General features: G+C 40.8%; 1 long non-coding RNA gene across 1 annotated transcript; it reads right to left on the bottom strand.

The window, feature by feature from the left end:
* Positions 1-9170: 9170 nt before the first annotated feature.
* Positions 9171-10336, bottom strand: LOC119006438. The gene is made up of 2 exons (XR_005070790.1): positions 9939-10336; positions 9171-9725 (listed from the first exon to the last, which is right to left on the bottom strand). It is a non-coding gene; the product is annotated as an uncharacterized LOC119006438 (long non-coding RNA).
* Positions 10337-15102: the final 4766 nt, after the last annotated feature.

Genomic DNA, 15102 nt, shown 5'->3' with positions numbered 1-15102 from the left:
TGTTCCCCTGCTGGTTTAGCTGTCAATCAAACAGGTCTTGCCCACTCAGAGATGAGCTTCTTTCTTCCTCTACAGCAGTGGTCTCAAACTGATTCAGTAAAGGCCCTTTTCTGGATCAGTTTGAGACCACTGCTCTACATAATACAAAATATTTACAATAAATGTGAAAATTGTCCAATTACGGCTGCAAAAGTGGTTAAAACCCATGACCCAGACTTCAAGCTCTAAGTTATTATATCAAAATGCACAAGTGGAATAAGTTGTAAGGTTTTGATGAAGTATGTTAGTAATCAGAAATACAATTTGAAGGAGACATATTAGGCTCATGTTTAGGTTCATGATTTTGTTTTGGGTTACTACTAGAATAGGTGTACATGCTTTAATGCTAAAAAATCACATCAGTCTCCTCATACTGTTCAGTGCTGCAGCACTTTATTCCCCCTCTGTCTGAAACACTGAATGTATTAGCCCCTGTCCCTTCCCGAGCTGCCAGTCTGCTCTGATTGGTCAGCTCACACACGCCTGAACCAGTACCGCTAACAACAACTGAGCAACTGTAGCCGCTATGCGAAAATTAGGCAAATGTGTGACATGGTGATGTAGTGTGATGTCTCCTTTGAGTTGAAAAGATCCACTCACCACTTTGTCTTTTACACCCTCCCCGACTATGCTCAAAGGACTGAAATACTAAAAATAAGCACCATACTTCAAGCTACAGTCTTCACTGACTCTTTTAACTGCATTAACAGAGGCTGGGGAACAATTTAGTGCCATACCAGGGTCTACACCTAATTGGACCAAAGGCCTGCAGAGGATGGCTGCACACAAAGAAAGCTCTCGCCTTTGTCACAATCCATTATCAACCCTGAGGTCATGTAAGGATCATATTTATAATTAATCATCTTTGACCACGTTAAAGAAAACACATTCAGTGTTGTACAAACACACATACACGCACTGTATGACACATTCTGGACAGAATATTGTTAATAAAACCGTCCATCCATGGAACAAGCTGCTTTAAAATTGACCTGCTGCCTTTTTCCATTCACACTAGTCTGGAGAATGACTGGTAGTTCAGCTGGCGGAAAAAAAAAAAAAAAAAAAAACCCTTTGCCAGCGCTAAATATTTGTGAAGTTAAGTACACTTATTGGAAGAACGTCTGCTTAGAATGTGCTCCATGCATCAGAGGACGTAGAGGACTGAAAAAGAAATCCCCTAAAGTAAACATATGACTTGATGTTTACTTGATGAATATGATATTCTTTTTGTTCCTGGAGGATAACAGCATCAGTGTGTGATTGCTGGCACGGTCACCTATAATGCCATATTTAGTAGTGATGTATGATGCAGGTGAGCCAAAAAAACGAAACAAAGAAACAAAACAAAAGACAGTAAAACATAAATTCCATTTGTTGATATAGAGTTTGCAGACACACTGTATGGACACTTTTTGAAAACATTCTCGAGTTTGCATGGTGTGCTGTATTACGTTACATTTACAAGAACCACACAGTCTAAATACTGCAGTCAACACATGGGAAACAATAGCTGGAAATTACACAGCACATGTATGGGATGGTAAATTTTAGGCCGGCGAGATTTCTCACTCACGTAAGATTAAAGGAGAAGCATGGAAGAGGAGGTGGCAGCAGCCCTCTGTTTGGTGCCCCAGAGGTTTGGTTAAACAGGAGGCTGAGCAACTGGAAGACAAACCGACCACAATCTTGACATTTTTTACGTGAGAAGTTTAAGACTGAAGTTTAATTATTGGAATTACATTTAATTTGAACTATTCTAATAACTGTTTTTTTTTTTTTAATTATCTTGTTTTTATTGTGAGTGAAAAGTTGCTGCAGAAATTGAAGGAAAAGTAGGTTCAGGATCCCCATTGATGGAAAAGATATACTTCAACTGAACTGTCACATTAAAAGACGCCTGACAGAATTTGCTTATGTACGGCCGAATCTTGCGGCCTGGATGTCTTAAATCAAGATCCCTATCAGTTCTACCCTCTTGTGTCAGTGCCAGGGAACTGATCCCTTCAAATTCTGTTTCCTGCTTTCTTGTTTCCTTTACCGGTAAACATTTGTTCATACTTTGCAGTCGTCCAAACTCTCAGCTTCTTTATAAACATGATTCATTTTTCCGAGCCGACCGTGGATTTGTGATCAGTGTGTGATGCTAACTGGCCCGGGGGTCTCGGGGGGCCATGGCTAATCGACGTGTCAGGGCGGGGTGTTTTTCACAGTCTGATGCGTCCCATACACCCCTGCTTTGCGGAGTTTTTTCGCCGTGTCTGGGGGTCGAGAAACCTTAATTCAGATAATTAGAGCAGCCTCCACTTCCTCCCTTACACCTCTCGACCGCTCCTCCTTCCCACGCCACCATGATTCTTCCTCTTTCACCTCAGTTCACTCTGCTCTTTCTTATCCTCCCCCCCGTGTCCTTCACCTCATATTCCCACATCCTCTCTTCTTCTTCCTCTCCCTTCATCCCACTCCAATCTACCTTTCTCTTCCTCTTCCTCTCCTCTGAAGGCTCAGACCACATAATGAGCGTCATTTAGCAGGGCTAATTGTTTTAAAAACTCCCATGTGTTCCTGTGCCTCAGACAGAGTTAAAGCAGTCATTGATGATCGTAAAACCCTTTTCTTTCTGCACGACATGCACCAAATATCTCCAGTTTAACCGTCATATTATCCGTTTGTTTTATTCCTCATAAGATAAAATTCTGAATATAATACATAATATCTGCTCCGGTTTGTATATGTTTCTAGTAAAAGTTGGAGCTTCTGCATGGAGCAGTGGTGGGTGACATTGGTAGAGTCCAGACGTCTGTTACCCCGCAGCTAAACGACTGGCCACCCACAGCTTTGCACACTTTTTCACACACACGATCAGGTGGTGTAAAGCGTGCTTTGTTGAACCCCTGATGTCTTCATTCTATCAGCTCTGGTTGGATATTAATCACAAATTGGACAACTATGAAGGAAAATGGCATGGCAACTAGGGCTGATGAGAAAAAGTATGCGAACAATAGACATTTTCTATAAGCGCTCAACTTTCAATAGTAAATTTATGTATATTGTTATGTAACAATTTTGCCTAAACAACTAAACAGGTTGATTGCCAGTGACAGTCAAAACAACAAATATAATCGTTTCCAAAACAACATGACACTTGCAACACACCAGCAACATGCCTATTGGACCTTCGTCGGTTTGGTTAGGTTTAGGAAAACTTTGTGGCTTGATATTTAATATTGATTAATTACCAAGTAACGTAGACAGTTGAATTTAAGTTGCATGAGCTCAAAACCATAAAAATCATAAAAATGATTTATGAGTTTATTTTACATTGTAATTCTGATATAATCAGTTTCCTTAATTTAGTTCAGTTAGTCTGTCAGATATTACAGTGTACAGCTACTCCTGTTTACTTTTGCTTTCACACTGGACATGAACAGTCTCATGGGTAAAAAGTCCTGTGCCAGTTTGGACCACTCATCCATCCCTGACCTCCTTCCTATGCAAACTTGTCTGTAGTTTTAGATGTACTCAGATCCTATATTTGAGTGAAAGTACAGAAGCTAAATTTGATTAAAGTATCAAAGGTAAAAGAATGCATCATACAGAAAATGCTCCTCTGGAACTAATGTATTAATATAGATACAGAAGACATGATGAGGTGTCAGGGCTGATGCAGCAACACAGCGGTAGCAGTTTGTTGTTGCAGTGGGTTGAGTTGGCTCTAACCTTAGTTTAGTGGTTCCTTAGTGGGGGGTCAGAGTCACAATACAAATCTGAAACTCTGCTGTGTCTTTGTGTGTGTTCTGTATTTATACACACATACTGAATATGTGGCGAACAGAGAGACCGAAACAGAGAGAGAGAGAGAGAGAGAGAGAGAGAGAGAGAGAGAGAGAGAGAGAGAGAGAGAGAGAGAGAGAGATCTCCAGCTGTAGCTTGATTCCCAAAAGGCAGGATAAGACAATGTGTTAATGTCTGAGAGGAGCTCACAGCTGGAAGGACGGAGCATGGAGTATAAGTGTGTTTGTGTGTGTGTGTGTGTGTGTGTGTGTGTGTGTGTGTGTGTGTGTGTGTGTGTGTGTGTTTGGGCATGGGGGTTTGCTAATGAATAATGGCAAAGTGAGTAACAGAGAATCGCTGCCTTTGGGAGTATAGTGAGTAATGTTTCTGGATTGTGATCTTGTGAATCAGTTAAAAAGGCCGTCGTGAACACAAGTCAGTTTTACAGATTCATTTTCGTATCATGGAGACATATGACCTTTCTCCTTTTGGTGTGTTTTGCTGTTATTCATTTAATGTATCTCTAAAAAAATGCAATTAGCAAACATCTTGGGAGTATAGTTAAATAAAACACAATCAAACACAGGGAATATACAATAATTATGTTTTATATCCATGCAGCATGTTGCAATGGCCATGTCTACATCTCACATCAATTACATGTCAGTGAAATTAGATCATATTTTATTCAATCAAATGTATTATTTTAGAATCTTGACGTGCTGAAAGAAACAAGCATACAGATGAACTCCACTGAGTAAAAAGTATGTGTATCGTAATCAGTGTTACTGTAATCACGTAACATCTGTTTGAAATGCAGTAATCTTGTTGAGGTGCTTTAAAACAACCAAGCGGTTCTGGTACTGCAACCTAACTAAGTAGCTCTGGTACCAAAACCTAGCCAAATAGTTTTGGAGCCTAGACCCAACCATCCCACGACCATCTGTCAACACTGATACAAGTCCAAAAGTCATAATGAATAATGTCTGTAACAACTGTGTGTAACAAGCTTTATTTTGAAAGTCAAACAGGACTCAGCCTGTAATGTATCATTGCTGATTTGACCCCCGAGCCCTTCACAACTGAAACATTGTAGAGCTTCATAATCTGAAGCTTGAGGCCACTTCTTCGGTAAAGATCCCGTCACTAGTCATAATGAGGGTGAAAAATCTATCGTTGCATGTAGATCGTCTTGCAGAAGGTTTGTACTGTTACTCCAAACTCAACTGACAGATCATCAAGCTCTAAATTCCCACAGCAGGTAACGACACAGAGGGTGGCGATCATATAAAATGTTGTGCACATATTGTTATCTGGGCATTTGTGTGTCTAATAATCTGTTTGTGGAGTATATCAGTCTTCAGTCGTCCCTGTCTGAACTGGACCCAAATGTCTTCTTTCATTTCATCTCTCTGCATCTCAGTTTTTGACTCTTGTTTGCTCGTGCACACACACACGCACCACACGTGTCCCATAGTGCACATTGCGCACACTCCTAATTTAATAAAGCACAGTAAATTTGACCTCTCCCAGTGGAAGCTGATTAAAGGACGACTGACTCTTGTAAGGGAGGGTCCCTTTATGCGCGCTTGATGACCACTTCAGGTTCAGGACGGTGATAAAAATGATGACAGTTTGGGGACTGTGTGAACATATAGTTAAAAAATAAATAAATCTCCTTCACCAAATGCAAAAGTGAAACACAGTGTGCCTCTGAGGCTAATGGAGTACACAGTACAGTACATACAAAGGAATTGTGGCTCTCATTGGGGACACTTTTTACCTGAACTATAGCAGAATATCCGCATTTTGTACATAACTGCACAAAAATCTACAGTCACGTTGTGCCTATTTTCGAAAAAATACATTTTATTGATATTCTATGTTTTTTCTCTCAGTTATTTTAGCTTATTATTTTTGACTTGCAGTTTTTCCTGTTTCTTAGGCTTGTTCTACTTTCTACTTCTTCTGCTACGTGTGTCATTATGTGCCAAAATACCAGGCACATTTTATTTTTAAGAGAAAACACAAATTACCCCCGAATCATCAAATAGATTTGGTCACTGGCCTTAAGCATCAAACTCTAAACGCTCTACTTACCCCTCCACCATCAGTTTTCCATGTATAGGGCTCTGTGGTCAAGTTAGGCACATGAACTTCTTCAACATCTTTGGACTGTCAAAATAGAGTCGTGTTGACAAACATTTCACATATAATGACTTTTTGAGTGTTATTAACATTGACAAACAGCAGTTAGATTTAGTCACAAAAAGCACTTACTCAGTTTTAGGCACAAAAGGAGGCTAACTACAGCAGCAAACTAGAGGTGTAGGGCTTCTGTATTTGCTGCATCGAAAGAAAGATTTGGTCCAGTGACAACCTACTTGGCAAAAGACCTGATTTTGGTTCTGATCTTAATCAATTTTAACTTTTTTTTTTTTCTCCCTAAGTACTGAAATATTTTTGACCAAATAATCACATAAAACCATTAACCATTGTGGCATTTTTCTCGATACTGTCAATGATGAAAATGAGTAACAAGGGTGGGGCTGCTTTATGTGTGTGCACACCAAAGATCCCCTCAGGGATAAACAGCGAAAAACCATTGTTACAGCAGAAAACAAACGTAGAGAGCTGGAGAGGCCCTGAGAGCATGCACATCTTGAAAACAGACGTCCATAACAGAATTCTGAGGGACAGATTCTGCTTTGTTTTATGCAAGTCAGGGAAGCACCACCGCAACCTCGACTTCTCTGCTGTGCGAAAAACCCATCAACCGATCTGTAAAGATTCTGCGCCTGTATCAAGCAGATTCTGAGCTGAAGAAAAATAAGAACATAAAATACACAAGACATTCTAATGATGCAATTCACTTTAGTTTTTCTTCTTTTCTGACCTTGGAAAAAGTTATTTCAGACATGCACAAAAAAAAAAAAAAAAAACACCCTAAATTTGACGAATGATGAAATGATGTTGGCATGTAACAGAAGATACGTGAGAGCAGAATCTTAAAGTGACTTTTCCTATTAAGTACAGATTTTTAAAATGTAAATTTCATAAATAGATAGATATTCCATTTAAAGAAATAAACAGTTTCAAACACTCCTAAATTAATGTTCCAGTAATGTAGAAATACAGCAAGCAATGCAAAATCTAAACAATGAACAACCAAAGAGACAATAAGCTGTCTAAAATAAAGAGAAAAGCAGCAGGAAAAATAATCAGGAACAGAAAACCCTCGTACAGAATCAAAGACAGGTGAGTGTAAAAGGTTTCTGACCAGCAGCTGAGGATCACAGGGCGTGGGCCGACACTGATGGAGTCAGAAGATCAGCGATGTAGTAAAGAGCCAAACCCAGCTGTGTCTTGTCAGTAAAATGAATTACCAAGACGTCACTGCATACGCTGTGGAGTGCTACCCACAACATGAGGGAACAATGTTTAATTCCATTCCACTTGATCTAATGGTGTCCTATTTATTGTAAATGTACTGTACCTTTGTAATCTTTCTGGCATTCCAAACCCATGTGGTCGTAGAAGAGTTTATTCTGTAGCTGACTACATGAACCCTAAAGGAAATTTGAATTTTCTCCTATAGGGGAAGGTTTTGCAGTGCTGCAGTGCTTACACATATGAATGCACTATATGAGGTTCAATTCACAAACTGACCTTTGAGCAGCACATTAAGGGTCACAAACCCGACATGATGCATTCTTTTCTCATTTCCCGTGTGAACACACACATCACTCTCCCCTGAGCCCTCTGACCTCTTCCAGCCCTTCTCTCTTTAGGTCACATAACTGTATCTCACAAATTGAATAGGTCATTTTTATTGTATAGCTGACAGCCGGTTTTAATAGTCACACCAATGGAAATCACGAGGCTCACCTGAAAGAGCAATGTCTTCGCGTTAAAGCAGAAGCTGCCATTCAAACATTCGTACAGATGTGGTTGAGGACTTCAAAGCAGGAGGGTTCAAGGACGTGACTGGACTTGATTGTCACATAAGCTTGAGCCTGGGGGCTACCATAAGTACCCACAGTGGGTTTAGGGCCAAAATGCTATATGTGGATTGTGCAGATTAACATGTGTAGCAGATCAACAGGTTCAGTACCTGGCCTCCCCTGTAGTTCACCTCATAGACAATGTTGCCAGATGCCGCAGGAGAAACGAGCAACAAGGTCCAAGAGAAGCACCTTTTAGGATATAGCCATTTCTTTTTCATAATATCACAGTCAAGACCGCTAGCTGCATGGCTAACTGAGCCAAATAGCTAACAGCAGCTACAGTTAGCAGCAGGTAGCAGTTACTTTGTTGATGTGCTCCCCTCTATGTGTATTTATTCAATAGGTGACACATTCTTAGACATTGTTCTTTTAACACAGTCCCTTTCTCCCACCCACTGTAATATTATTTTCCATATTTTGCCCTCTTTGTCCCTGGCATTGTTAGCCCAGTAGCTCACAAAAAAAACTATCCATTTCTGGCAGATCCTGAAACCCAAAGAAGCAACTGAACTTGATAAACTCAACAAACGCAACAAACCTGTGACTTACCAATATTTATAAATATATAAGTAAATATAAAGTGACTTTACAGAAAAACAAGCCCACAGAGGGGAATGATAAGCAGCTGTACCTGTCTCTCTACAGCTGATATGTCCATAGAGAAGCAGCTAGTCAGCACCTCTAAAGCTAATTAACCAACACATTATATCTTGTATGTTTTTGTCGCACAAAAGTGCAAGAATGATAATTCACCCTTTCAGAGGGGTTACGTGTCAAACTACCCCTGAGCCAGGACCAGTCACAAGGCAACCGGAGAGCAGTCCAGGAAATTACTGGTCCAAGCCAAGACATAGACTACTACGTAATTGACAGCAAATTGTTGCTTTTACACCTACAAAATATGGCATGATCTATGTTCCAGATCTGCAAAGAGCAACTGAACCATGGCTGAGCTTGTGTTGTTTTTTCTCGTGTGTGTGTGTGTGTGTGTGTGTGTGTGTGTGTGTGTGTGTGTGTTTGTGTTTGTATGTGTGCTTTTACGAGGACAGGACACTGGAGTGACTGTGGCTCATGAAGAGAGGCTGTTAAGTTTCTGTTGTCCGCCAAGAAAAGCTTTGTCAGATTAATGTGGTGATTTGGCCCCTGGTTTTGAGAGGAAGACGTGCCGTAACTGCTGAAAGCTTTCTACAGCTGAACCCGCTGAAGTGTTCCCAGTGTCTCCCTTTGTCCCCCATCGACACACACTCACTAACACACACACACACACACACACACACACACACACACACACACACACACACACAAAACACACTTGACTAAATCAAGAGAGTTCACGGTGGCCAGGTAGTGTCAGGTTTCTCAATTAGCCTGCTGGCTATTTTCTTTTTTGGAAAACAATAATGCGAAACACATTGTCATCAGTCATGTATTCCCGTGCTGTTATGCATAATCGACCCTTCATTTCTAAATACATAAAATTACACCACAACTTTCCAACTGCATCAGTGATCAGGAAGTAATTACATCATGTCCTAAGAACTGAGGAGCTTGGCTTCGTCAACACATTTATCATTACTACATGCATCACTCGATGGAAGCTATCGGCGTTGTCTCCATGGAGTTAAAAGTCAACAGGGACGACATCCGCAACACTTGCTTATGTGCAGACACACTCGCTCTTGGTTTTAATTCTCAGAGAAAATCGAAACCTTCAAATGAGGTCAGATGAAAAACGATGACCTAAACATCAAGTTTATATGGATGAGATTTTTTAAGCCGTGTCATCTGTGGTCTGATGGTTGGATTCTGGACAATGCTTCACAGCTTCCCTGGCTCTCAGATGTCTCTGGTGTATCACTTTGACTCCCTTTCCGATTGGATGAAAGGAAATGAGTCAGAGACTGGCTGGAGGATGAAGGACGAGAGGTCAAACACACTTTGGTTAATGGTTAAAAAAAAAAATCCTATTTGTGCAAAACATATTGGATGAGAAACTGGCTTATAAGCAAAATAAATGTCCACAAAAGTACTTGAAAATAAAGAAAAGTAGGTAAACAATTATTTGACTGAGGGGAGTAAAGAGAGGGAAGAGACACAACCGCTTTGCTGTTTCCTCACAGGAAGGTTAAGAGGGGATGGCCGGGGTCAGACTACAGGGAAACGACCACAGACTCCCTGCTTCCATGTCCCCAAGGTCAGACATGCTTCATTTGGCCTGCTACTGCACACAGGAGACTCATGGAGGCTCATAGTTTTTCCTTAAAAGGGTCTTTGGAAATCATTTGACTGCAAGCAACTTGTAACTACAGTCTGGTTTTAACACCGTAACTCCATAACTAGGTGATAAAGCCATGCAAGAATGTAGTTTGCACTCTTGGGGATGCAGTTTTGTGTTTGCTGCATCATCCGGCATCAGATATGTGGCAATGTGCGGCAGCATTTTGTATCTTTGTTGAGTAAAATGAAAGGGTGATAGCACAAAGATCAACAAAGATGCAACATCCCCTTTTTCTCATACTCCCTCTCCCTCTCTCTCTCTCTCTCTCTCTCTCACACACACACACACACACACACACACACACACACACACACACACACACACACACACACACACACAGGGCAGGAGGTGGACTGGCTGTTGATGTAGTGTTGCCAGGGGAACCCGGGATTCAGGGATTCTGTGCTCCAGATGTTTCATGAACAACAAGGGGACTTCCTGGTTCCTGAAGGACTGAGAGTGCACGTCAACCTTGAGTGTGTGTGTGTGTGCGTGTGTGTGTGTGTGCTTGTGTGTGTGTGTCTGTGTGTGCGAGTATGGATGCATTTCTGTATTTCTTAGAAGCTTCAAATGCTTGTCAGCTGCAGCTCCACCAGCAAGTGTGTGACATCAGAAAAGAACCTTTTTCAAACCCACCCCCACCCAGTAGTACAGGACATTTTCTTCTCTTTCTGCACAGGCAGGACAGTGTAAAACTTTAACGCACCCCAATACACACACGTGCATACAGAGAACAGGGAAAGGCCTGTGTGTGAAAAAATCAAAAAAGGCAAAACACATAGGGGAAAAATCTAATTCTCTTCAAGGCTACTGAAATGGTCTTGTCACACACACACACACACACACACATACACTCACATGCACAGACCAAGATCCCGCTGAGCGTTAACATCTATCGTAAAATACCATGGCATGCTTCTCCAAGTCAGCGGGTTCAAGCCACAAGCCTGGCCTGTTAAAATTTCCCATCTATTACGTTTTCTCCTTTATCATTCAACAATGAACAGGAATGGGAAATGAATAGGAGCGTTTTAGTAAGCCCACTGTACATCACAGCAGTGTGCTGGATTCAAACCCCTGCTTTCTGTGTCATACAATATGCACTTTAAGGAAATGAGCCACACCAGCATCGGATATCACTTGATTTAATTATCTTGAGACTTGAAGTCCCGCATTCTCAAAGCCTTTTAGCATCCGTAAACCCGTAAATCTGCATTCTAAAAACAGTATATGCAGTACTAAAACCAAAATGAATTGTGCTTAAAGCAGTATTCTTATATTTCAGTGGCAATATGTTATAATCAGCTACCTGTTGAATTCATACTGCAAACAAATAAGGGCAGCACATCACCAGGGTAACCCCACACTGCTGCTAACTGTATTCTATTCCATAACTGTAGTTACTTTTAACCAGTTAGCTCAGTCAGCAGTACAGCTAGCCAGATGTTTAAACTAAAATTTGTACATATTGCACCTTTAACAGTGAATTAAATGACTGTGTAATGTAAAAAAGGGTCATCCACAGTGACAAACCAACAGACACTTATTACCCAGCTGTCATATTTCTCTGTTCCATAGTTCATTAGACTTCATTTAACTCATTGCTTCGGGTGTCCAGCCCACCATTTTGCTGTTTAATTGTCTGGCATGCCAGATAAAAGCCAGAGTGATGTCTCCATATGTACATGTTTCCTTACATGTTTCCAAAGATGAGGTCAGTGGAGACGAAACTAATGCGATGTTCTCATACTGTCTTTGATTGTGTCTGTCCTGGGAGAGGAATCCCTCCTCTGTCGCTCTTTCTGGGGTTTCTTCCATGTTTCCCCTGTTAAAGGGTTTTTTGGGGGGAGGGAGCTTCTCCTCATCTAAGGTGAGGGTCTGATGAAACAGGGTGTGATCATGATTCTAGATACTGTTCTATTTAGGCTCCAGTACACAGTTTTAAGGAAGTGTAGGTTTTGTTCCAGTTGGTGAATTGAAAGGGAGAAAGGACTCAGTTACTTACTAGTAAACTGGTTCGTGTCACTGACTTCTTATAGTAAGTAATGTCGTAATACCATTTCACAATTTCTTCATAAATTTGATTTTTTTCCCTTTAGACGAAGTCTTCCACAGTTCCCAGGACAACTGGCCACCCAAGCCGACACTGAATGGGCCTAGCAAAGAAAAAAGACAAGTTCAGTGGACTCTGGACTCATTTCATGGTTTGAAAAATAATCTCGGTGCATCAAAACCGCTGGGACAGAAACTGTCAGCAAAGATCTGTGTGTGTGCTCTCTGTGATAGCTCCACAGAGGACCTGCTCCTCTTCATGCAGACTACTATTCTGGACACTGTCTGGAATATTCTGCCTGCATGTGTGCACGAATGCAGGAAGAGGTCAGAAAGATTACTAGAATGAAAGGTTTTACTAGAATGGCACTCAGAGGAGCGTATACCTCCACCAAGGCCCAAAAGTATCCTTTAATTCAATCAAGCCCATAGTCCAATATCAAAGTTGATGTATATTATTATAATGATCAACTGTATTCCAGTCGAGAAATGCCCTTTCTTGACATATTAAATGAGAATGAGAAACATTTCTAGATGGATTTGTCATTTTATCTGGAAAACACCTGCAGTCCAAGGGGTCTTTTCAGGACCGGGACACATCTAAGTTCTGTGGAAATCTGTAGTTTCGTGACATCTTGAAAACAAACCAACCACCCAGCACGCAAACAAGGGGACACGGGTGAAAACACATCCTCCAGAGCCACGTTAATGAAGCACTTTAGACATTTGAACCATCCACTGACTGGTTATCATCTTAGACTTCATTCAGTGATACATTTATAGTTTTCAACATATGTTGGCTAAAAGGTGCAATATGTAAGAACTAGCCACCTGTCACAGCAAGTTCACCCCTAATAGCAACCTCTGCTAACTCCTAGCATGTTAGCTAGCTAGCTAAATTAGCCCTGTAGCTGGTATTCCAGACTGGGAGCTCAGAGTGGCGTGTGCAAGACACGATGGGTTGGGCCTAGCTGGTTAGCACGCTAACTTTAGTAGATGTCTTTGCAACAATACATAGATGTGTCTGACATAATGTCATGTGTGTTTATAATTTTAGTACATTTTGTAATGTTTTAAATCAAAATTCTAACTAATTAAACTACAAAACCTTGACTCTGGTGCACGTTACTATACAGTAACAGCATCAGTTCCTGCGATCTCAACCAAACTACATGTTAGCATTGTTCGTTTCTGCAAACCATGGGCGGTGAAACTTTATATTCATTGATGTTGCAATTTTTAAATTCTGTAGGTTGAATTTTACAATCTATGGTTGCATTGTCCCGATTTCTCGTCAAAAGTATCTTCTTTTCACCACAAATGCGGCTGGAAAAAAGCTTACGCATGATGAAACATCCCTCATCAAAAATATCCAGTAGTTCCACATTGCAAATGGCAGTGGCATGGCAGCTTTCTTGCCTAAAATGCCAACAAAATGCTCTCCTGCTAATGATATTACAATCAGGTCATAAACATGCAATGTAAACCTGATATAACATGTAATGTCTAAATGTCAATATGTTAAATAGGACTATTGCATTTATAAATGTATCAGGCGTTTGTAAAACACATTGCCAACAACTGCCAACATTTAATTCTGGTCACCCGTCACCTGGTTGAAATACACTTTAAATGATCGTTAAAGTGCTAAACGAAAGGCTGCAATTTGTCACATCCCATCTCTGTTTAATCCAATGTTTCTGTCTCGCTTCACTGTCAGAAAGAGCATATAGCCATCTCAGTTTAGTGGGCGAGTAAGTCCCTTTCACAACATGTAAACTGAGACTGAGAGCTTCATCTGTCCAAATGAGGTTTCCGTCTTGGACACCGATGACTGTTCTGCTCTCAGGACAATGTGTTCTCTATAACGACACAAAGCCAGGACACATTTCATCATTGTCCTGCAAACATATTTGATGTTCAATGCCTCGATTTTATTTCAACTGACTCCTGTGAAGTGTGAAAAGATTCTCTGAAAAGTTTTAATTTATGGACATGCATAGTTAAAAGACTTTCTAACTCACCCCTCCATACTTCAAACAACTTTTACAAAGCTGAGCAAGAGAGACCTTAAGATCCAAGATCACAGTGACACACTGCTGGGAATCAAACCATTGAGCACAAATCAAGCTGCTTGTTAATCTCCCCACCATCACTTGAAACATCATTTCGGCTGAGCTCGTCTATGAGCTTTTAATTCCCCTCTGAATTACAGCAACTTTAAAAGGGCGATGTTATCTTTTTTTCTTTTTAATCATTTCCTTTTAACAGGGTAATTTTAATTCAGACTAAAAAACAAGACCTGTTCACATTAAAGCACCAGGAAAGGGAGATGTACAGGAAGAGTGGAGGGATGAGGAGATCAGAAAGGGAAAGCAGATCCTGCATATCTCCCTTTCGCATTTGCATTTTACAGTTAAAGGTGGACAAGAACAATACCTTTTGGAGTACAGAAGCTTAGAAGGGAGCACTAAAGCTTTTCCGCTCTGTCTTCTCTGGCAAAATATTCCCACGTAACGCGGAGACCTGAACCTCTTGGCTGTATTTCATCCTCGGGCAGCTTAGACAAACAGAGAGCTGTCTGGTACATAAGTCACAGTCGCGTCCGCTGAGATATTTATCCATCCGAACTCTGTGCATATACTGTCTTGGAACAGGATCTGAAGTATTATTTGTGTGTGGAGAGGGGGATACAATGGAGACTTCACTGTAAATCATTCTCTTTCTCACTTTGTGTGCCTCTTATTCTTATGTGTTTTTGATGAATTATGTCTTGGTACAGCAGAAAACTAAATGTGGATGTTGTTTAAAGAGCTAGGCAGCATCAGACTCAGAGTTGTTGTACTGAAAGGAGATATATTATTCTCACTCCCAGGTTCATGATTTTATCTGGGGTAACTACTAGAGTAGGTTTACATGCTGTAATGCCCAAAAAACACACTATTTTTTCCC

The sequence above is a fragment of the Acanthopagrus latus genome, chromosome 17 (assembly GCF_904848185.1).
Source record: "Acanthopagrus latus isolate v.2019 chromosome 17, fAcaLat1.1, whole genome shotgun sequence".
Classification (NCBI taxonomy): domain Eukaryota; kingdom Metazoa; phylum Chordata; class Actinopteri; order Spariformes; family Sparidae; genus Acanthopagrus; species Acanthopagrus latus.
The sequence above is the reverse complement of the archived record's forward strand: the minus strand, read 5'-3'. Positions and strand labels throughout refer to the sequence as shown.